The sequence below is a fragment of the Pezoporus occidentalis genome, unplaced genomic scaffold (genome assembly GCF_034315485.1).
Source record: "Pezoporus occidentalis ecotype Australia unplaced genomic scaffold, CSIRO_AGI_Poc_V1 ctg11, whole genome shotgun sequence".
Lineage (NCBI taxonomy): Eukaryota > Metazoa > Chordata > Aves > Psittaciformes > Psittacidae > Pezoporus > Pezoporus occidentalis.
In genome coordinates, this window is record NW_026912886.1 from 10,751,270 (window position 1) to 10,774,648 (window position 23,379).

General features: G+C 41.1%; 2 long non-coding RNA genes across 2 annotated transcripts; one reads left to right on the forward strand and one right to left on the reverse strand.

Moving 5' to 3' along the window:
* The first annotated feature begins 2,855 nt into the window (after positions 1-2,855).
* LOC134167130 (uncharacterized) lies at positions 2,856-20,744 on the forward strand. The gene is made up of 3 exons (XR_009966098.1): positions 2,856-2,938; positions 3,511-3,627; positions 20,673-20,744. It is a non-coding gene; the product is annotated as an uncharacterized LOC134167130 (long non-coding RNA).
* LOC134167135 (uncharacterized) lies at positions 17,502-21,650 on the reverse strand. The gene is made up of 3 exons (XR_009966100.1): positions 21,604-21,650; positions 21,188-21,257; positions 17,502-17,573 (listed from the first exon to the last, which is right to left on the reverse strand). It is a non-coding gene; the product is annotated as an uncharacterized LOC134167135 (long non-coding RNA).
* Positions 21,651-23,379: the final 1,729 nt, after the last annotated feature.

The window sequence follows — 23,379 nt, forward strand, 5'->3', positions numbered from 1 at the left end:
AAATACCAGCCCTTGGAGGTTATACATGGAAATACTCTGATTTCCCTTTTCATTTCCCTGTCCCCACTTTGCACTCTGTCAGGTTTAAATCCACATCACTCATGCCATGCTCATCCTGCGCTGTTCTAAATTCTTCCTCAAAATGACAGTCAGTATCTACCCAAATGCTTCACATGGCAATCTATCTTGTTAATACCAACCAAACATGTTATTTTCTCCTCCTCTCCCCAGAAGTATATGATCTTAGTTTATTAGATTAAAGGTCTCTTCTAACCTGGTTGATTCTATCATATTAAGCCATCATTAAGAATAAAATGTTAATCCCTCTTAAAATCTTAGCTGTCAAAGCAGAAGTGACCAGTGGTGGTTTTGTAGGGCATAATACTGTTAAACATAACAGGAATGTAACTCGCTGTGATTTCCTTGTGTATCTTTAGTGAGAACCCCCCCAACAGGATGTTAATGGCTGGATTCATTTATGGGAGAAGAAGTGGTTATTGCAAATGTAGAGATGATGGTTTAACATTACAGTGTATGTGTAAGTTCTTTATCTTGGACTTGAGATCTTAAAGGTTCTCTCAAAGGTAATCAATGGCACTTTAGTACCCTTTGAAGCTTTTATTCACAACACTTGCATGGTACTTTGTGCCACATTGACTTTACTATTTTCCTTCAATTTTAAACAAAATTGCACCAGACCTGCATTTAAGATGCTGTAAATGGGGTGATCTTTCAACCTCATTCATAGAGTGCATTGGGGGCTCCCTTTCTGCAGTAAAATCTTGGGTCATCATCACATTTTCCTACACTCTAGGACAACGGTTGTCTAATTGTTTAACTCTATGCCTGCCATTCTGTGAACACTGCACCTTAAAAGAACACAACAGGATTGGCATTGACTTACCAGAGAATTACACTGCCTGAAAGTAAAATTGGTGTAACAGTAAAGTAAACTGGGCTCCAAGGCTCTGAATGTGCAATATTGTATAAGCTAAGTGAATGAGGGCTGGGTGTTCAAACAGCTTCGTTAAAAATGCAAAAGCAATTTCCTAATTTTAAGTCTCCACATATAGTTAGGGGTTGATTTGGGACCTGAAAAAGCCTTTGGGTTTTTTTTTAGCTACAGCTGCAATCTCACTCAGCCACATGAGCTAATCAGTGTCAGAAACAGCTGCATTGGTCCAGCCTGTACAATCCTTCACAAAAAAGTACCATCCCAAACTACCTGTAAAGGATATTAGTCGCATTCCTCAGTGCAATACTGGGAACGCCCAGCTATAATACTGGTGAAAGTGGTGTGAAAGACAATTTAGAACAGAAAATAGCAACATGAGAGGTCTTTGAAGAAGAGACTGTAAATGTGCAACATGAGACAACGAAATTGCTTTAGCTTCCTTATGATTTTTAAGCTGTATTTCATTTGTTCTGCTATCATTGTTATCATGGCAGTAAGAACACTTTAAAGTCTGTCAGAGGAGCTAGAAGGCTTCTTACGCTACAACACTAAAGACAGACTTTTCATAACCCTTAGAACCACAGTACCCCAAAAAATCCCAGAACTCTCCGTGCTCCATCCCAGAACCTGCCACTTTGAGTTTTTGCTATTCACCTCCCCTTGTCCCACTGCAGTGCTTAATAACCTCTTGATTTCCTCTACATGGAAATAAGTCAAAGGCATTTATACCTCATGAATATAAACTGTAAAACTGCACCTTTAAAAATATATCAAAAAGTGTAATTTACTCATCTGCCTGGGAGATGCCACGAATCTCTCATTCCTCCATACCTTACATTTAGCTAAGTTCTTTCCTGCAGCTGGCACTGCGCAGGCAGTTTTCCTTGCAGCTCAAAAGGCTGGAGTCAATCTCACTTCAAAGGAAAGCTTCTTTCCTCCCAAGCACAGCATTACGAACTACCTGCAGGGAAGTCCATGAAGAGTTCAGTGATCAGTGCCCCGAAGTAGTGCATGGCCCAGGCTGGACTTGCTTACACTGCTCCCTCCGACTGGGAGCACTAAAAGTTTGGCACAAGGCGTGAAATATTTAAGCAGGCAGCCACTATGTAAAACTGATAAAGTGTGCCTGAGCAGAACATCTGTCAGCGAGGTGGCAGCTGGCACAGCACGGCAAAGGTTTTCCGCAGAGAAATGGGGCGTAGATCCTAATTGATCTGCAATGCTGAGCTGTGTGGGAGGGCGAGGGGAGCGTGTTGGCTTCTCAATGAAGAGCTAGAAGGACAAGTGCCCTGAGGAACCCCGTTTGGGAGGGCAGATGTGAGTGCTGCAGTGTGAGAGAGCTACGGATGAGTGCGGGAGCGTGTGTGCTCAGCAGGGTGATTCCTCTCAGCCTAAGCAATGGTCTCTGATTACCCGCAGGCTGTTGCTGCTCTGGATCTGTCAGCCAAGTATGATCCCAGACTTCTTTTGCATATGTAGAGGACTAGGTCCAAGCCTTTTAAGAAGGGGACACCTAGAGAAAGCCAATGGTTTTGCTGTGGGCCCAAGCTCTTCTCCTGCTGCTCTCACTGCAGATAAGGCTGAGCAGCCCAGTCCTCAGGCAGGTACCTAGGACCAGGCTCAGAAAAAGGCAAGAGATGTGAGTCCAGACATCTTCCAATATAATATGGGAAGAGCTGGGTCTGACACTGTTCTCTAGTTTGCACACCTACTGCTTTCAAAAAGGCTATATTTGACCCTCCCCAGGAGAAGACTATGGGATGCCCATCACTGGCTTGCTCTTTACTCCCCCAAAGAACCCAATTCTCCCAAACATGACCTTACAAGAGGAGTTCCATGGGCGAGGACACCTGTGTTCAGAAGGGCATTACAGAGCCCTAGGTGCTCCACATGATGACCCAGGGAGGTGAGGCTAGAGTAAGGAGTGGGTACTATAGGGCAGTGAAGGAGAAGTTGAAACTGGCTTTGAGAAGGAGCAAGCTTGTGAGTGCTGAGGAGGGATGTTTGGAGAAAGAGATTCAGGGATGAGATGGTTTGTGGAAGTCAGCCTGGTTGCAAAAGCTCTTTGTAAGTATAACAGGGCTTAAGTTCACCATTTCAATGCTTTGGCTCCATGTCAGAGTAACTTCTTATGTGCACACACATGTACTCACACCTCTGTTCTGTTATCTCACCAGGTAACGCAAAGAAATGCAGTGTTTAATTTCGCCATCATTCCCACTTCCATCCTGCATGTGATTTTGATGGCTTTTGAATTTAACAGTACTCTGAAAGCAAATAGTTCCACTTTTTGTACTAAGGTAGGGATTGCCAGGCCTGGAGAGTTTTGTCCATGATGCAGGTCACTAGAAAGGGTTAATCAGCCAAGGGTACAAATTGTTTAAGAGAAGGAGTGCGGGAGTGAGACAATAAGAGAATTGGACTCAATTTCGTTGCATTCTCCCCCACACTCCTTTTGGAGGGTGTTTCAGGGACAGGCTGTGAGGAATGCACACTATCTAATCTGCATGTATAATGTAAATATGCACATTTTTGTTTGCTCTCTCCATCTGCAGGGAACTTGCTGGCATCAGAACAGCCATGTGGTCTCACAGCAAAGTTTCCTTGTAAAAGGAAAGGAGAAGAATTAACAAGGCTGCTTGCCCTCTGCCTCCTGACTTCTGTGCAAAGGGGTGTGCAAAGCCTGTCCTGCTCAAACTTTCACATGTTTGATCCTTGGTCTCAGGACCTGGTTAGAAAAAGCTGAACTGGGCTCCTTACAGGGATCTGGTTCGTTGACTGAGCTGGAAAATTAGCATGGAGGGAAGAGAAGAAGTTGCACTTGGCCAACATTAAATGATCATTTAAGCCAATTTCGCTAGCAAAGCAGAGAGTTTAAAAATAATTAATATTTAGGATAGGACAAATAATTTTAATCTTTGGAACAGACAGAATTAAATGGAAGCAAATTCAAGAATGCTAAGCTTTTCAGCATGAGGAAATCAAAATGTTTCATCCGAGCTGTCAAAATAAAGCATCTAGGCTGTATGTTTTGCAGGTTTTTTTCCTGTTTGCATTTGAAGCAAGTTGAGTAATTTGCAGATTGACTAAAGTAGCCTGATTCTGCATTTTTGCCTAAAAAAAAAAAGAGCAATTTTCGTCAAGAGCTGTTACCCAGCTCCATTGTGGCCTCCTGAACAATGCTCATTACATAGCTGGGAAGCAGCAGCAGCAGCTGGAGTTGCTTGCCCTGCTATCTATAGCTTGCAGCGCTTGAAGTCCTGGTTGCCCTATAAATTGTCTATCTATCTCCCAACTGGCTGAAATATCTCACTTTGTTCTGCAAAACGTTTTGGACTTAGGTCACCTCGAATCAGGGAGAGGTGTTACTGCACAGAAACTAAGAGTGAAGAAGCGTAGAAGTTCAGACAAAGTTACCAGGATCTAGTGAAATGTTGCTTTGTAATGTCTTTCAAGAACACGACTGAGTCAGAAGGGGTTTTAACCTATTTTCCTTATTGTTCCACTGCAAGCATGTGTATTTGTGTGACGTATTTTATGTGTATGTGGTTGTTACAGTATAAATATTAATAGCACAAGGGTGAGGATACATGTGGCCCTCAAATGAGGTTATATAAACACACAGCTGCTGTGCTATTTGTAAATTTATAAAGACACGTTTTCATCAAGAGTGTGAAAGTCAAGTAAGCATGCAGAGAGAGCTGCACAAGACACCTATAGGGATTTACATGGTGCTACTTTAAATCCCAGTCCCATGGAGGTCAGCTGGAGTTGCGTCACTGAATTCAGTGGGATCAGGACTTGGCACAGTGCTCTTGCTGTGATTTCCCTGGATAAAGCAGATCAAGCTACAGGAAAAACAAAGATCACGCTCCTGTTGCAATAGCAAAAGTGCCAATCGGCTTGCTGACACCCGAACCCAATGGGGATGCTGCTGCAGCATGACACCCCACAGATGAGAGCCTCCATCCTTGTCTCCTATGGATTCTGCTGCTGATGGGAAAACAGGATCTGGATAGAGCAGTGAACAAGGAGGAAAGGAGCCTCCCTGCATTTCCCCTATGCACTGAGCTCTGATAGAGAGGGGCAGTGGTGGTGCATCAGCAAGGCCAAAAAAAGAGCATCTCTTGTGTGTTTGAAAAGGTGACATGTTGACAATGTGCAGGCCAGATCTGTGGGCTGCCACAGTCCCATTTGTGTAGCTTTAGCAGCTGCTTACGTTTAGAGTCTCCCTAGGGAGGTTTTGTAGTCACTGTCAGACTACATTCGGGATGACAGGAGCTGATGAGTCTAAGGTTTTAGCCCATGGACAAGGTGGAGCATGAAAGCAGATGAGTCAGAGACAGGAAGGTTGCAGGCACAAACAGGAATCATTTGACCTATGAAATGGATTAAGAAATCTTAAAAACCTTGTTTTCAGGGACTCTTAAATTGTGAGGTGCAATATTATGTTTTTCCCACTGCAGAAGATGATGCTCAGACCCCAACAGCAAGTCTAGGATCACTATTAGGCTCACAGAATTACTTTGGTCATGACCGTAACCTTTGAATCAGAGGCATCTTCCCAAGAGGCTTTTTCTCAGCCTGCTGCAATAGAGCAAGTCCATGCCCAACTCAGACAAAAGCCTGGACATGTGGATATTTGTTTGAACTTTTTCCATGTTCTGTATCCCCCCAGGTTTGGCTGAAGTGACCAAGGAGAAGCTCATGAGAAGCTATTCTATAGCCTTCCGTAGTTAACCTGCTTCATAGGAAGGGTGTTGTACAAAAGTCTCTGATTTTATTGTGTTCTGTAGGGTCACTGGTGATTTAACAATTGGGCCAAAATATAGCCATGTGGTAACCCTGCCCTGGGAGTACACTCTTCATGATGAGCACCAAAGGCCAGGATTCCTGCTTTCCAGTTTTTATGCTAAGCTGCCTGATTCAGTATAAAGCTGGCTCAGAATCCCTGTGTACCCAGTGAAGAGTAACAGGCATATCCTGCTGGCAATTCAGACCCTAGGTGAGCTAAGGAAAGTGGGTTGAATCCAAGTTTCCTTCTACATTTGACCAGGAAAACTGATTTTCTCCTGATCTAACTTTATCATCAATGGAGAACAACATCTGAGGGAGGTATGATGCAACAGGTTGGGTTTTAAGCTTGCATTAGAGTGCACTGCGCTCTCACCTCCCTCTGCAGACAACACCTTATACTGAAATGAGATTAAGAGCTTTTCAGTTAATTGAATTTTTGGTTCACTAGCAAGAAAACTTCCGTCTTGTTTTTGACCAGTTATTTTCAAACCAAAAGTAAAGAGGAAAAAAAAAAACACTTGGTTTGAGCAAAACACTTCCTTTGTCCCTTTATAAGAAGTAACAGCTGGGTTTTGAGCACACCTTTCAAAATAAAAGGGAAAGCAATTTGTAACCAAACTAAATATACAAAGGAAAGATCAAAATATTTTGTTTGAAAGCAGCAAAATGAAACATTTAGCTTTGAATAACAACTTCAATGTCAAAATGAAGTTTCTAAATTCCCCCTCCAGCCTCTGAGAGGGATTCAGTGAAGCAAATATAAATCTGCAAAAGAGTTGCTGTTACCAAATCTGCATTGCCCACTGAAAGAAAATAATCCCAAACTGTCTTTCTGATCTAAAAATGATTCTACAAATGCAAGAGATCAGCAGCTGTTTCTCGGACACAGTGCAGCGCTGTTTTAGCTGAAGTTTCGGCAAGGCACCGCTAGGCTTTACAGCAACGTCTTTGTTCAGTGATCACAAATCCCTTGTAGATTGGTACATAAAAATGTCCTGCTAGTGCCATCATAGACATAAGACATTCACCTCATCCAGACCGCAGTATGAGAGCAACCTGGGGCTTAATTTATCATACCTTTCTTTAAGTGATTTTGTATTTTTTCCACCCAGCAGCCTGGCTTTTGCTATATTTAGCTTCAATCTAGGGAGAAGGGCTGAAGGGAGTGATACAAATTTTATGGGAATGCTTTGTATTTTATCCTAAGCATTTCTTCTTTATGCAAAGTAAGACTAAAAGGAGGGAGTTAGGGGGAATAGTGGTTTCTCAAGCTAGCACAGTTGTGCAAATGGAGGATCCACTTGGGTTTTGCAGAGGAAGACTGCAGACGAGTTAAGGCATGGCAGATGCTGGTCTCCCAGTCTGCAGGGTGGAGGGAGGCTGAGAAAAGCCTGGAGATGGAGACTTCAACTGACCTATTGGCACACAGGGGAAAAAAGCTAATCTCTCAGTATGCTCCAACTTGTGCATCATCACAGACACCTCACATTGCCTTGCCTAGATGGGGATTTAAGAGCACACGAAGGAAAGGAGCTGCTGCCTGAACCCAAGCCAGCTGATCCACAGGTGATTGAATGATGCCAGCAGAACCGCTTTTGTCAGCTGCCTCATCGCCCTCCACACCGTTCTTCAGCTGTGTACTTAGCTCAGCTGGATGGCCAGGCCTGACGTGCTGGCTACATCATTATCCAGACAGGGATTTTCAAAGCTACTTGAAATGCCCGTGATTGTGCACGCCTTAGGTGGCAATTTGCTGGCTGGATCCCCACGTTGCAGTCAGCAGGACAGCAGGCAACCGGTGGAGACAGCAGCTCACCTTGGGCAGGAGAGGGGTGTGCGTGTGTGCATAATCCTCCTTTGCTTTCTGATTGGGTTTCTCCCTTCTCTGCTGAAGAGCAGCCTGTGGCAAAACAGGGCTGCTAAACCCTTTCCTTTATGCCTCTCTGAATACATTTGATAAAGGAGATAATTTATCTCCTTGCAGAAGAACTCAAGAATTTCAGAGGTCAAAATCTTTGCCTCGTTGAACATCTGAAATGTTTTTTGAGCCATGAGGTTAGGGATGTAAAGAGGACTGTGTGTTACCACTGAAGTTATTCGGGACTTACATCATTGCAACTGAATACATTGCACTGGTATTTCTTCCTCTACGCAGCCTGCAGGGAGGTGTCTTTGTACATGGGGCCACCAGCTTTTGTACATGGTGCTCATCTGATGTGTGAGTGATGCGCTCTGGTTGGGGTTGTGCTGGTGTAAACTGTGGACTGACTTTAGTGCCTCTGTTTGGATAAGATTCCCCTCTGATTTTTTCAAGCATACTCTGTATAGATTAATCAAAGGGCCCCAGCTGCTGTCCCTCTGATGCATGCACTTTTCACTTTGATTTTCCTCTCCTGTCACACATAGAGCTGCCAAGCATCCAGGCTGTATGATTGCATATTCCCCACATCCCTTCATGATGGATATTAATCTGTTCAGCTGTATTTCGTTCTGATTTCCTTCAGCAAGCATTGGGCTGGAGCACAGAAGAAGATGAAAGGAGGCATCACGCAAAGTCAGGCATGACCCCTGGAAACAGTAGGGGTTCAGCAAAGGTGGGGCTGTAGTTTCACCAAAACTGTATCCTGGGATAGGCTGGAAGTGATGTGTGAGAGATAGATATGGGTACACTCAGCCTGATAAGGAATCACGTGAAAGGTGCTGTACTCAGCATGAAATAGGTAGATTTTAGGGGGAGGGAAAGCGTTTTCCCCAAAGGGTAACTTATGTTGGTGACACATAAAAAGAACCTACACAGAGTAAGTGAATTTGCTAATTATTCTAGTTATTTTGTTTGACTCTTATTATGTGCTTCCAGCAAAATAAACTGTTTTTCATCCCCTCCCTAATAAGTGAGCAATGGAGTAATTACCTGAAATATTATACTTCAATAGGAAAGCCACCAACCCTATCAAAGCTAGAAGAGACTATAGGGTACTGCTGAATCCCACTGTTCTCCCTGCAATATTTGTCTATTGTGTAATTCCACATCTATGACACCTGCTATTCACTGTCTTTGAAATAACAATGTCTGTCTTTATACATCACTTTTCCACCACAGATCTCAAAGTACTTCACAAAAGCAAGTGTCATTATTATCATTTTATGGATGAGAAATCGACACCAGGAGGTTAACTGTGATCAGACTATCCTACATTTACTCTTCTACCCACAGACCATCCATCCACGATGCAGATCAAATTTCTCTCCTTCATTCCTGGATCGCTCTCTCTTCCCTGTTCATCCCAATAGAATCCAAAAGTTTATGCAGAGGTTTAAATTTATGTGGAGTTATTGACACTGTGTTCTGTTCTTTGTCTCCCTGTGGTTCCTGGAAATTTGCTATTTCTGTCTGCTTTAGAAAGAACACAGATAATTTCTTTTGCTATGAGCACAGATTACAAAACCAGATCTGGTTCATGTATCTCACAAACTCTGAAGGAGCCTGGCTTTGGGAATCCAGTTAAGACTGTTGGCAGGATAAAGGATAATTACAATATTCATTATTTTAGACTCCAATTTCCACTCCCGCATTGCACCTGGCTGCATAGGGTGAAATGCTGGTGTCTCTTTATACTGCAGCCTTGCTGGCCCACCCCTGTTCCACAATGCTTGTGGCTGTGTTTATAAATTCAGAGAAACTGTATGTTAAACAGTAGCCCCTGCCTGACCTTTTCCACCCAGCATCAGTTGTGGCAAGGAGAGAAAATGAATCTTTACCTTTGAATGATGAACTGTTTACAAATAGGGCTTGTAATGGCAGTGCTGACAGACTTTCATTTATAGCAGCTTCAGTAGGATGAGGATAGGATATTTAATGGGACAGAAGAGAGCAACAATAGAAAAGAGGAAAAGAAAGGAACAGTATTTATCTCTGAGGTGTTCCCCCAGCAAAACCAATTACTAGTCCTGTTCTTCTGAAGGATGTGAAATGGCTAGTAAAATATCAAGCAATGGAGCAGAAGATGCTTTTGTCACACCTGAATTTCCCTTTGGGATTTGGGTAGGACATCAAAGACAGAACAGATGAAAGGACATAATTCAGTTGGTCACAGTAGATTTGCAGATGCTTATTTGTGCCAGAGCCTTCACCCTCTGAGTCCCTTTTCTGTTAGTGCAATGCACGCTTTGATGGAAGCGGGATAAACTCAGAACATCTTCATCAGAAGACCATTAAAATAGCTGCACAAGGGCAGCTGTCTCAAAGGGTCTAAAAAAAAAGGCATAAGAATAGGGCAAGAATTAATGTTGCTTTCCTCACATATTCCTGGGTTCCATATGGATTTAGCCTTTCACTGCTCTAGTTCTCCTGTTGCACTCCCCATGCACGAATGCTTCTGAGTGCACATCATGATACCGTACGGGCATTTGCATCTAAATCTTGAGTCTGAACAATGAGCCACATTGCGTCCCTGCAAACCAGCGTCAAAGCCACTTGGATCACAAATAAGAGATGGCTACACACAGGCTTTAGAGTAAATTCTTAAGAAGAGAATAGTTACAGACATGGAAGTAAATGTAAAATGGGATAAAATGTTAGATAGGTTTACCAAAGACACAGAGAGTGCCAGACTAACTCGATATCTTGCTTTGATAAAGTAATTGATTTTCTAAACAAAGGAAATGCAGTAGATTTCATCTATGCGGATATCAGTAAAGCATTGGATACGGTGCTGCATGAGAAATTATTAGTTTAGTTGGCAAACACAGAGTTTAGCACAGGAACTGCAAGAGGCAAACAAGGAAACATCTGAAGGGGAAGCAACAATAGGTTTGTTTAAAGGAAGAAGCATCAGGTGGAAAGAAGGGTAGCAATGGCAGTTCTAAAGGAGCTTCCTGAAGTCTGATCTGGCTTAAACTGTCATGAATAATCTGTGTTTAAAAATTGCCTATAACATTTGTACCTGCAAGTACAAACCTGGAAAACATTGCAAATGGGAAAAGGGGTTGGAATATTGTAAGAGGATTTAGAATAACATAGTCCAGGATGGGATATTCTAGTATAGATTACTATGTCATTTATTTAGGTAACAGTAGCAATATTTTTTACTATAATCCATGGACCTGTCACTTGGGAATGATATAAAAGGAGAAAAACATAGGTGTAAGAATTGATGACAAGATATCTATGACCCAACAATATGATGTCACCATTTAAAAAGTCAATGTGGGGTTTGAGCATTAGCAGCTGTTTACTGCTCTACTTGAAACATAAAGGTACGGATGTCCAGGTTTGATGGGATGGGCTTTAAACAACCTGCTCTAGTGGAAAGTGTCCATGCCCATGGCAAGGGACTTGAAACTAAATGATCTTTAAGGTCTCTTCCAATCCAAACCATTCTATGATTCTACTGTGTAAGCTCAGGTCTCCTGATCTGGAGCCCCATGGTCAAGAGCAGTGGATTCAAGGTGGAGCAGCTGTAGAACAGGACAGTGTGATTAAGAGAACGGAGAGCTAGTCCTGCCAGATGAATTAGGAAAACCTGCCTTGTACAGCCTAAAAGTTTCAAGACTGATGTAACTATATAGTGCTGTAAACACCAGGAGAGGGCAAAAGCGCTTTAACCTACAGCACAAGAAGATACCCGTTGGTAAAAGATACTCATAAACCCATTCAGCTTAGGTTTCAGAGGACAATCTCATTCCACCAGAATACTGCATTCAGTTAGGAGAGATGCTTTTAAAAAAACCTGCTGATTTAAAGATGGAAAGGGAATGGCTGTGGCAGAGCTGTTTTGGGGAGATTTGAACAGCACATGCCCAAAATGTTCAGTCTCCAGCACTGTTTTTCAGTCCCTTTTTAATCAGCACAGAGAAATGAAATCATAAAACAGTATGAATAAGGAAACAAACAGCCAGTCTCCTGGTTATAGGTTCTATCAGTCTCCTGCTGGTGCCTTAGCTCAGAATTATTTGTGTTCAATCTCACTGTCTCATATCTTACCAGTTCGAGTCGATTTCTAGCACATATTTTTTGCGTTGCAGTTAGGTACATTTAGCTCAGACTGAAATACAATATTCACAACTCCCTGATAGCTGTGAGATTCCCTTTAAAGTAGATTCCAGACATAAATCCTGCACCCCAATGGCAGGGATGTATTATTCGTTTTTTAAAATGACCTTGCTTTTCATCCAGACCCCAGTGATCAATCTGAATTGTATGGATCCAATGAAATGTAGTTAGCTGATGAGGGCAGAGACATTATTTTTTCTTCCCTAGGCATAACCTGCAGCCTTGGTTGTAGTGGGCTAGTTGGCACTGATAGAGTGATCTCTGCATTGGTAAAAGAGATTGACATGATGGGCATGAGCAGTTTAGCAGGCTGGAGGCAGGGACGCAGGAGTTTACAAGCAAATCGGTTTAAGTACAGATTATTTTGGTTTTGAGAACGGCAGCAGGGTGCTCCGAAGTCTCGTGTTGCTGCAGCTGTTTAGCCATTAGTTGAAAAGAAAAGTAAAAGGTAAGAAAAAGGCATAATCTCTGAATAGCAAGGAAATATCTCAAAATGTGATTAAAAAAAACCAACGTTAAAGGGCTTATTTTTTGAGTGGTAGGTGACAAGAGGTGAGATTGGCATCAGCAAGATGAATAGGGATGACTACATAAAGTAGACTCAAAGAATACGCTCTCTACACTAATCCATAAAACATCAATTCGACACCCTGGACTGGGAATCCATGTAGTAGACACAATAATGCAGAGCGAGCAGTGTGAATGCAAAAATTGAGTTACAACCAAGTAGAGTTAAATCAGGAGGGTCTGTTGCGAGGTTACAAACTGCACGACTGTGAGAGATTACACACTGCTGAGCCCTGTGGGGCTTTGTCCCTGCTTTATACATCAACAGATCAAGACATTGCAGTAATGTCAACACAGCTGTATTTTGGAGCAACTTCAGCCTTTCATCAGGGAAGGCGTAAACTTCTCTATTCACAGTCCCTGCTACGGAACTTTGAAGTCATTTAAAGATTAGCTAATGAGATGTTCTTTCTATCAAGCACTCCTTAAGCTTGGCCATTAGCAGCAAATTGGCTGTGAATAGTGTCAGAGCACCTTTCATTCTGAAAGACAGCTTACAGGTGAAGGACTTCCTGAACCAGAGGTGATATCCTTATATTTAATCATCCCTTACAGAACTTTCTCTTTTCTTACTTATCAAGACACCTTTTAAACCTCTCTGGGTTTATCTATAAAATCCCATGGCAAGGGGTTCAAAAACGCATCCCCATGTGTGTTTTGAATCTGTCATCAACTGTATTTATTTGATAGTCCCTCATTCTGACTGAAACAGTCAGTGCATGATAATTCCCTGTTTATATTTTCTATGGTGAAATAACAGCAGAAGGAAACAATCTCCTCGTGCATCTGTAAGTATCTAATTTTGACCACTACAGACTCTGGTTTTGAGGGCATGTCAGGCAGTGGGTCACAAATATCCCTTTGCTGCACAGCTGGAACAGTGGGATGGCAGAAATTACATCATAATGACCCTATGCTTTCTGCCCTTTTTCCCTTTCCTCCATTTCCCAGATTTACTCTGAGACTGATCTGTGTTACAATGCCTGTATAACTTGCAGGTATTTCATGTCAAGAGTTATTTCTGACCACACTGTCTGAAGCTCCCATTATATAGGGAACAAGGCATATGCACAAGAAATCTGTATTGTTTAACTCAAGATCACAATAAAAGGAGCTTAAATTTCACTGATTTGTTGACAATGTCATAACCTGTCTAAGAATAGCATCATAGCACAGTCATAGCAGCTTAGCTAATTGAAATCCATTTTGGTGAAACTACAAGGGAATTTGGCCTCTTGTTTAACAGCACTAACTTAATTTACTATGTTCCACAGTAAGGATCAATAAACAAACAAACAAACAGAAAGCTTTTGAGTTTATTTAGCAGAGAAAGAATTACAACTTGGAGGATAATGTCTCCCTATTTTATAATACCTTTGGCAATAATATATTGAAATTGTTATGAAGCCATGATCATATCAGAGATGTTAGGCAAAGGCAAAACAGAACAAAAGTCAGTTTTACATGCATTCCTTCACATGAGAGACAAAGCAATCAATCCTCATAAATAATATACAAAATCCCTTGAATAGCTCAAAATTCGATACACTTACTAGAATGTGACTTGAGCTCTGGGAACTATGTATATAGAACATAGGTGGAGAGAATGATCCAAGGTCCATCATTTCAAGAATTCTTATATAAGAAATAGTCATTAAAGATCCCATCAGACTGTATTGGAGGGAAGGGATTTAACACACTACAGGGACCCCACTCTTTGCTGTCATGCTGGTCAGCTGTGTTTCTTTGAAGTTTACTAAGCTTCATGTAAGGCAGATAGAATTGGATGAGGATGTGGGCAAAACTGGGGATTAGACATAAAATTTATGAGGCTGCTTGGGCAAAGAAGATAGTAAATCCTTTGTAGTCATTTATAATATCATTTTTCACTGGTTTAGATAACATGTGTCCTAATAAGGTCATATTCAAAGATCATTTCCTAAACATAAGGCCCACTTTTTTGTCCTTCAGGCATGTTTATATCCTGGTGCCCCACTATGAAAGTGCTATGGAACAAGTTCTCAGCGTCAAAATTAAGTTGGTTTATGCAAATAAGGGCTACCGAAATATCAGACCTCTTAGTGATCATATCTGGAGGACATTACATGCAAAATGAGTTAAATGAAGACCACATATGGTGCTGATCCAAGGCAGAGCTGTTTCAGAGCATTTTGTAACTTCACCAGCCTTATCTGTGCAGTCAGTAGATATGATGCACATGAGAGACAGACCTGTTGTTATTGCTTTCACAAAGGCTGACTGGTCTCAAAGTGATACAAATCCTCATCTTCTGGGGGAAGGACTCCATTAAAGTTGCTATTGCATGAGGATCGCAGGCTCAGCCCCAATTTGAAGGTCCCTTTAAGAACTAGTACACCAAAGCTTTGCTTCTAGGTCCTGATGCAAACTTGCTTTGAACATGGACATTTTCACAGAAAAATTTTGGGTTTATTTGGGATGTTTCTTGTTTTGCAAGTAAAAAAATCACCAAGGAACATTCCTGGTAGTAACTCATGTACCTTGATACTGCGCAGTATGGAAAAATCCATGTACTCTCTAGGATACATCTCTGTATCATCAAAACCCATTATGTGCATGTTTTGCCTCCAAACATCTGCTGTTTGTTGATATTCCACTAATCTTGAGTCAAGAGACCCACAAATTCTTTTGGTGGTTCTTCTTCCTTCCTCACACCCCTGGAGTCACCATTCTGCCTTTCCTCACCTAAACCTCCTCCAAAATTACTTCTCTTGCACAGGCAAAGGAGAGTAAAAGTGCCAGTCAGCACTGCACCAAAAGTAAGGCTTTATGCAGGCCATGGGGTTGAGACAGCCATCGAACTGATGGGTTCTTTTATGAACTGCAATGTATTTATTAAATAAACTCAGGGAAAACTGCATCTTATGCTGAGCATATAACTATTACAACAGTTTGTCTCATAAGAAGATTGTTAGTCAGAAGGGAAAGAGAAATTGTTGGGTTTTTATATGTGTAACTAACCATGCCTGGACAGAAGGGTGCATTTGGCATCATTTGAAACACTGATGTCTCTCAATGAGTGCTCCCCCTCAACGCTGTGGGAATACCCCTCTTGGTGCAGACTGGGGAGCTAGAACAAACCTTGCATGTCACGCACAGAAGTTAATGAGTATTTCAGGCACAGATAAGCTTGTCTTGACAACGACAAGCATGTCAGAAGCTCACATTCTACATCCTGGAAACACTTAAGCAAATGAGATGATTCCTACAAAGTTCCTACCTTAGGGAGAATTGTTTTATTTTTTATTATTTTTAAATAAAAAGCTTTAAAATACAGATTCAAGAGAGCTGAGTAGAACCAATGTATCAGGAGCACTGAATGCTGATTCTCCATCACAATAAAAACACCAATATGAATGAGGGAAGGAACAAACCATACCAGTGTAACTGGACAGCCTATCTTGGAGGTTCACTTCTATGTTTAGGATTAGAGTTCCTCCGATCTTCACAGCCCATTTAATCAAGCCCAAGTGCTTCCTTTCACTGCCTGCACTCCTAATCTATGTAAACCAGCTCAGTCAGGCATTTTTCATTGAATTAATGCATATTAATGGGCAGTAATACATTTGTACTATTGCATACATTTTGTTGAAATACAGTTTTCCATCTAAAGCATTTTATTCACAATGCTGCACGGTAACTGCATCCACAATTGTATCTTCAGTGATTATTCATTACAGGAATAATACAGCTATGCCAAACACCGTATTTTAGTGTTTTTTTAAAAAAAAAACAAAAAAAAATATGATTATATTTGTAGACTGATAATATTAATGTCATTAAATAAAGAAAATAAGTTTCTGTTCAGCTACTGGGGAAAAGCAGTGGACAGGTAGAAATCAGGCTCCTTTCAGATACAAACAGAAATGGTTTTTAAGAAGAGATAGAAAACAGTAGATGTAGGGTTTGGACTAAGCTTGACTCCATGATTTGGATGCAGAGATTATGAAGCACATGAAATATAATAAATACACATAAACATGTGCCAAGTGGTGGTATAAATTGGGCAAAACAGAAACTTAGATTAGATGACTGGAAAGTTGTCAAGTAGATAGATATCTCATTCACATTGATGTTCTCATGTACTTACAGACCTGGCAGATCTCTCACTAGAGTCTGTCTTTAAGCTCAGATAGAATTGTGTATGAATAAGGGACAGTTGCTGTTAATGGCAGAACAGTTGCTCAGTGTAATGCAATGCATGTGTTAATCAGTAGATGTTGGACATGCTCATGTTTCCTTTGAAACAAATACTGTGTAATGGAGACCTAAGCAGATAAAGAAGGCTGTGGAAGTAAATTTGGCTTCAATTCACACTGAGTCATCTTTTCTCTGGGCTCACCTTTCTCCTCGTGCCCTGCGAGATGCCCTCATTCCGTCACTGGATACCCTTGGGAAAACAGGCTATGCAGTGTGCTTCAGTCAATTTGCTGCCACAGTAGGAAAAACCAGAGATACAAGACACCATGTGGAACAAGACTGATGGGATAATAATGTGTGTCCATCTTTCTCAGTGGAAAATTTCAGCATCAATTATTGTGTCGGCTGTAATTGGGTTGTCTGTTGAGGAGAGGCAGACAATGCCATAGTTCTAAAAAGGCAGGAGGCTCTGTCCTTTCCTATCATGATTCAGTATCTTCCTGAAGGGAATAAAGGCAACTCTTAAACTTAGCTGCAACTAAACAGGCAAACCATAATTAGCTGCGGCAAAATAATTAGTAACAGAAGTACCTTGAGGCAATAAGCAATTCCAGTTACTCCTATGGAGGCATTTTGACCTCACTCAGTGCCTATTACACATAACTTTCTGGAGTCTTATTGATATCACAGTGCCAAGACCTATGGGATCTGCCAGAGTTTGTTTCCATCACTTACCAAGGTAACAGCAGTTCTACAATTGCTTAAGAGATTAATTATCTTGTCAGATAATTAGACAGCCTGTAAGGGAGGTTCCCATTTCATAACTGATTTACCGCTTCAGAAGCTTCCCAGATTTAGCTTCTTTACATGAAGACTTCCATACCAATAGAAAAGTGTTACGATATGGTTGAGTTCAGGGGAGCTTTGGGTACCTTTAACTTACCTGTCCAGGATTTTTTCCTGGGTTTGTGAGGCACATGGTATTGATGCAGTAAATCCCACATCCATTTCATTGGAGCAAAACTGTGAGTAATATATAAACTTTTAGGGCGGATGGCTATTTTCATTTTGGTGGCAGCAGAATAACATTGGCTGAATGACAAGATCAGATTTTTAAAGTGAAGTGCTGCTGCAGTGAGTGTTAAAGTTACTTGGTCATCTGCTGGTCTAATGATCAGGTCATGATTTTGGCAGACCCAAGTTGGGCTACTGCATTTTGCTGTCCAATACTGGTCTTGCAGGACTGTGAGAGGTCCTGTGTATGAAAAACACATTCAGAAGAGCTTAGATCCCATAGCAGCACTTAAAGGCAGATTTTCTAGTCTGTTTCCCCATCTAAATACTGGTGTTTTCTGGGAAGCTCATACAGACTGAGGATATAGGGCTTATTTCAAACCATTAGTCCTTCAGCATATTGTGTCTCTTCTGTGCAATAGGGAGAGATAGGATTGCCCAGTATCCTAAGGGAGGTTGGTCTTGTAGGAGACAGTGAAATGATCCATGATGAGGTAAGTACAGAGTGAATTAACACTTTTTATGTGCACCAGCTCATATTTGTTTTCCTTGAAAGCATTTGTGATACTTAAAGGGCTTCTTGGGAATTTGTAACATCAAGTGTTCAAAGTTTCATTGGATATATCTGAGACAGAAGGCAGTAAACAGAAATGCCATGCACCATTTAGCTTACTCCTAATGTAGAACTTCATGTGAAAGTGTGACACACAGAACTAGGAAAGCTGGCTCTCCTGGTAAAATAAGGCAATTTTCATGGATTTTCTTAGAGGAATATGTATTACATATACGAATATGCTAACATTTTGTTGGAGCATATGTGAAAAACCCTATTTGCCTGCCAAAGACCTTCCCAGGAAAACAGTTGTGCTAACCTGTTTAAATAAAGCATCCACCAGGATATTATAATACCAAGTGAATGGGAAAATACATCAAGAAGAAAATCTGAGATTGCATTTTGAGTCTCTATGTGTTCTGAGGGGACATTGGTCTGGGGCAGTTTATTCCAGCCTCTAGTTAACATGAATAATTGTTTTGTTTCAGGCTAGAAACTCTCGGCTATCAATAAAATGCAGTTGGTGTAGTCAGCCTCCTGTGGGGTACTTAATGATCCATAAAACTGTTTAAAGAGAAGCTGCCAACCTGATTTTGGCCCAACCTGTGACTTTAGTTTTGATGTATCTGCATCATACACATGCTTATTTGCATTTTCTGCCTGCAAATTAGAAACTTCAGAAAGCATAGTATTATCTTCACAAACTTCATTTGCCTCTTTTATATGAGCCTGGAATTGAATATCCAATGGAATTTGGAAGCTGTAACTTCCAAATCACCAGTGTCCTGTGATCCTTCTCCCAAAGCATTGGAAGACAAGGTGACTTCATTATGGAAATGATGGAGAGGGCAATGAAAATGACTGAAGAAGAAGCCTCTACCTTCAGTGCCTCTACAAATGTGCTTACTTGAAAGCATTGTTACTACTTGACTTGCCTGTATTGTGCATACATGCACCTTCTTACAGCCACACTCTGGGGACCATGGGGCAAATACGCTCTGTGATTGCATTGTGTGACGGTGAAACTCCAGCATACAAGCATGAGAAACACGGTCAGGACCCTGCAGACATTTGAGACCTTTCCACCTCAGATGTGGCAAATGGTACGGCAACACAAACTTGAGAGTATCCGTTTGCCTTGTCTTTGGCCTTGCTTCACCCAGCTTCGAATGTTCTCCATTGAGCCTATAGAGATGGGAGCTGACAATGCAGACTGCTACTTCCCTGTTGCTTCCCCTGCCACACTTTAGACTAGTACATCTTACTTGAAATTGTTTGCTGTCATAGCCAATCTCTGTAAGGACTCAGGGAAGAACACTTTAATTAGCCCTGATGAAGCGGCAGGAGCCAAGTGAAGCCTGGTAGCTCTTACTCTCCTTATGTTTGTATTTCCTGCCATATATACTTGCTGGCAGAATTTTAAACCTGGCTAATTACTCTTTGTGGTGTCTAGACATCTTTAGCAAGTGCTTCTCTCCTTTCCTACTTACAATTTAAACTTGCATGCTCCCCCTATTCACCCTGCACAATATCCAGATAGACACAACACAGAGCACTTGACACTCAAGGAAAAAAGAAAAGAATGAAGACAAGCTTGGGAGAGTTTCAAAACTGCACCATAAAAATCAGCCATGATGTCCCAGCTTCCCCAGTCACCAACAGATCCTTGCATCAGTTTTACATCACTCTGTCAGCAAGGGCTCCTTGAATCAGATTCTAATCCTTGCCTCCCAGTCTCCCAAGGAAGGCAAGTCAGACCTTTCACTGCAGATCCAAATGAAATTTGTCAACTCATTGCCTGTTTGCTGTTAGTTTTCTTTCACAGTGAAAGAGCTCAAATGATGAGGAAATTATACTGCTTCTTTTAAAGAAGCCATCACATCGTATGAGTGTGGTTGTTACTGGTAATGAGAGGATCAACTGCCCTAGGCTAAATAGTCAGGGTGGGATTGTGGGAAGAGATATATCTGCAGGCACAGAGCTGTGAAAATGGCACAGGCACATCAGTAGAAAAGCTTGTGACAGAGCAGACCTGCTGCCCTCATCTCAGCATTTACCCTCTAGGAGACATCACATTAGGGTGTTACAGAGAGCATACGGTTCAAGCACACAACCAGGAACTCTGACATGTCACTGCACACTAAAAGAGCACCTGGGGTTGTCCAGATACACTGAACCTTCAAGTGCAGTCTGCTCAGCTCCCCTCACACTATGAAGTGAAGCACAGGCATGGCTTCCCTTCTACTGGTTTTCACTTGCTCTCTCTGCCCTTGTCAAACATGACAGGTTTTGTAAGCTGTATTAAAGAGCAAAATCCCTCTTCTAATTTGTCCTTCAAGAGAAAAAGCACACAGAAGCCAGATGCCCAATATATGACTTTGTTAGATACTAGGCTAAGACAGAACAGATGATCATCTGGGAAGAAATCATACTGTTGTTAATAGATCCTTCAGCAATATTAGCAGACTGCTACAGCTTATATTACTCTCTTGAATCTCAGCTGCTTTTTCCTCTGTACATGTTCTACATTCACCGTTCTCTTTCTTTTCTTACAGATAAAGCCATCATTCAGATCCTGCTCATCTGCCACTCCATTTCAGCAATTTTCCCCAACTGATGTTTCAATGATTCTCCTCCTCTTTCCTCACTTATCTAACATCCAGTTCTATACTAAGGGGAGGGAAAAATGGTTTATTTCCATGGGACCACAAATAACTGAAACCATTAAAATTCAATTCCTTCACTGCTTTGTATTAGAAAATTTGACCCACAGCAATTAGGAGAACTTGGCAAACTAATTTTTGTAAATGGGCCAATTAGAATCTGTACAGGTATTTCTGTAGGTGAAATGCTGCTTTGCTCCTATCATGGCTGCTGCCTCAAAAGTTCATCAAGCCCAATGGTTACACATATACAGCATACATAAATTATACATAATCTCACATGAGTTAGAATATAATTATATCATGCATATATAACTGGAACAATGTCATGCATCATGAAGCCATAGTCTGCTACAGAATGATTATCCAAACCTTTCCCCTCCAGAGAAGACAGTACATAGCCATACCTGGTCAGACGTTCAGTTAAGAGCTGAGCAGCCGTGTAATATGTCTTCCATGAGTTCTGCTCTGAAACAACTCTATTTGAAGGAAGTAAGTTAAGGCAGTTACAACTCTTGACACCAAACAAAAATAGATGCATACGTTGATATGACAAACTGTGAGTGCTGTGACAAAGGAACGTTATACTTTTTGCTGAGAAGGGTTCCTTGTTTTCAACGTAGTGGAAAAGGGACAATGGGTACAAAGTGGCTTGAAAACATTCAGGAAAAAAAAACATTTCAGAATGACAAGACACAGCCATGAAAACTTCCTCAACCCCCCAAATCCAATAAGCAAGGCAGGAAGACTTCCAGAGAGGTACCACTTGCATAATTTCTAAAGCAATTGTTGTGAATAGAGCAGAAACTTGCTCCTTACTTACCTCCATTCTCACCCTTAGTAGAACTGGCATTCTCTCAGGAAACACCAGATCAGAAACACCCCCTGCCACTTATTTATAAATACCTCCTCATTAAATACTTTGCATAATGACTGAGAAAAACAGTGGGCCCTGGGTGACTCTTCCTCTCACAACAGCTCATGGGCTTCAGCTGCAATTATTTCCAATGGTAATTGTAAAGATAACACCGTTTAAAATATCTAATGTTTTATTCAATATTTCAGGTAAGTTTCAATTACTTCCAATTATAAATCAACAGCTTTCTATTTAAAACAATTATTGCCCTTTATAACCTCTTTCGAGTCAAATAAACTGTTTGCTTTTACTCATCATTGGCTTCTTCCATAGGAATTCATTCTAGGCCTTTCATTAACCCCTTATGTGCCTCCTGACTCTACAACACAATCAAGCCTCTGACAAAAAGCTGCCAGTGCAGCCCCTGAGACAATCAAAATCGATTAAACTCATTAAAACCCAATATGACTCAATTACAGGCAACGAGATACAATTGTGATTAACTGAATAGTGCTGGGGTACTTGGTACTCAGCAAAGGCCACTGGGGTGAGGATGAGCTCCATCTCTAGGAAATGAGGGTGTCACCATGAGCAGTGATTTCTTGTATGAGTATAAGCACAAAGCAAGCAAGGGGAATAGTGTTACATACCATCTTAAAACAGGACCACTGTGGCATTCTTTGCTTCATTGACTTTGTGGGGAAACAGTGCTTGAAGGAAGAATCTCCCAAAGACATGCATGCAGTGATGTTAGCCTATGTGTTATTTTCCTATGTCTTTGTAGCATAAAATACAATAATACCCTGATAACAGGAATTGGCTATTCTGTGATTTTGGAAAGACAAAAGTCTGATCACAAAAGTGTTTGAACCTGGGGAAAAAAAGCCCTCCCTTTCAATATGGGACAGGAAGAAACTCTTCATTTGCAAATTGTTGTCTCCTTGCAGTTCTTTGAAGGTGAGAATTCCCCATTCAATAGCTTTAGATAACTGTGAGAGCTAGTGGGGAATAAAAAAGTTTATTTTGTGAGATGTAGAACAGAGGCAATTTGTCCTTCATTTCACTCAATTTCTTTCCTTTTTTTTTCTTTGACGAAAATTTGCCACATTTAAAACAAAGTATTTTTTAAAGTTGTTTTATTTCTAACAGAAGAAAGAAGAAAACAAAAAAACCCCAAACACAAATCTTTCAAATAAACCCCACGTTTTAAAAAATCTTTTTTTCCTAGTGGGATATTGCTAAAAATGATGTGTTCTTCTCTTTGGGTTTTTGGCCACACTTTCATTTAAGAAGTATTCTCTTCCCACAGATAAAAGAAGGGAAATGTACATTAGCTTAAAAACATCCATAAAGCTTAAAAATTTTCATTTGGGATTTTTCTTTGGAAATGGAAAATTAGAGAAAATCAAAATAGGTCAGGAAAAGATTTCCATTTAGCCAAAACAGTGCTTTTGAATTAATTTATTCTCAATCAAAACATTTCACTTGGCTCTAATCACTGGTCTGAAGTCACCCTGCAGCATTCAGGAGGAGTTGATTTAGATGCTCCCATGGGTTCCCATGAATTGGAAAAATAATCAGTCAATCATTTTCCTGCTCTCAGAGTTTTCTGTTGTCAAGTAATTCTCCAGATCATACTATCCTCTTGCGGAAACACTTTGTCTGGCTTATATTTTTACCTAGCAACAATGATTGTAGTATCTGCGGCCACAGTCCAGCAAAGCACTTTACACATATTCTTTA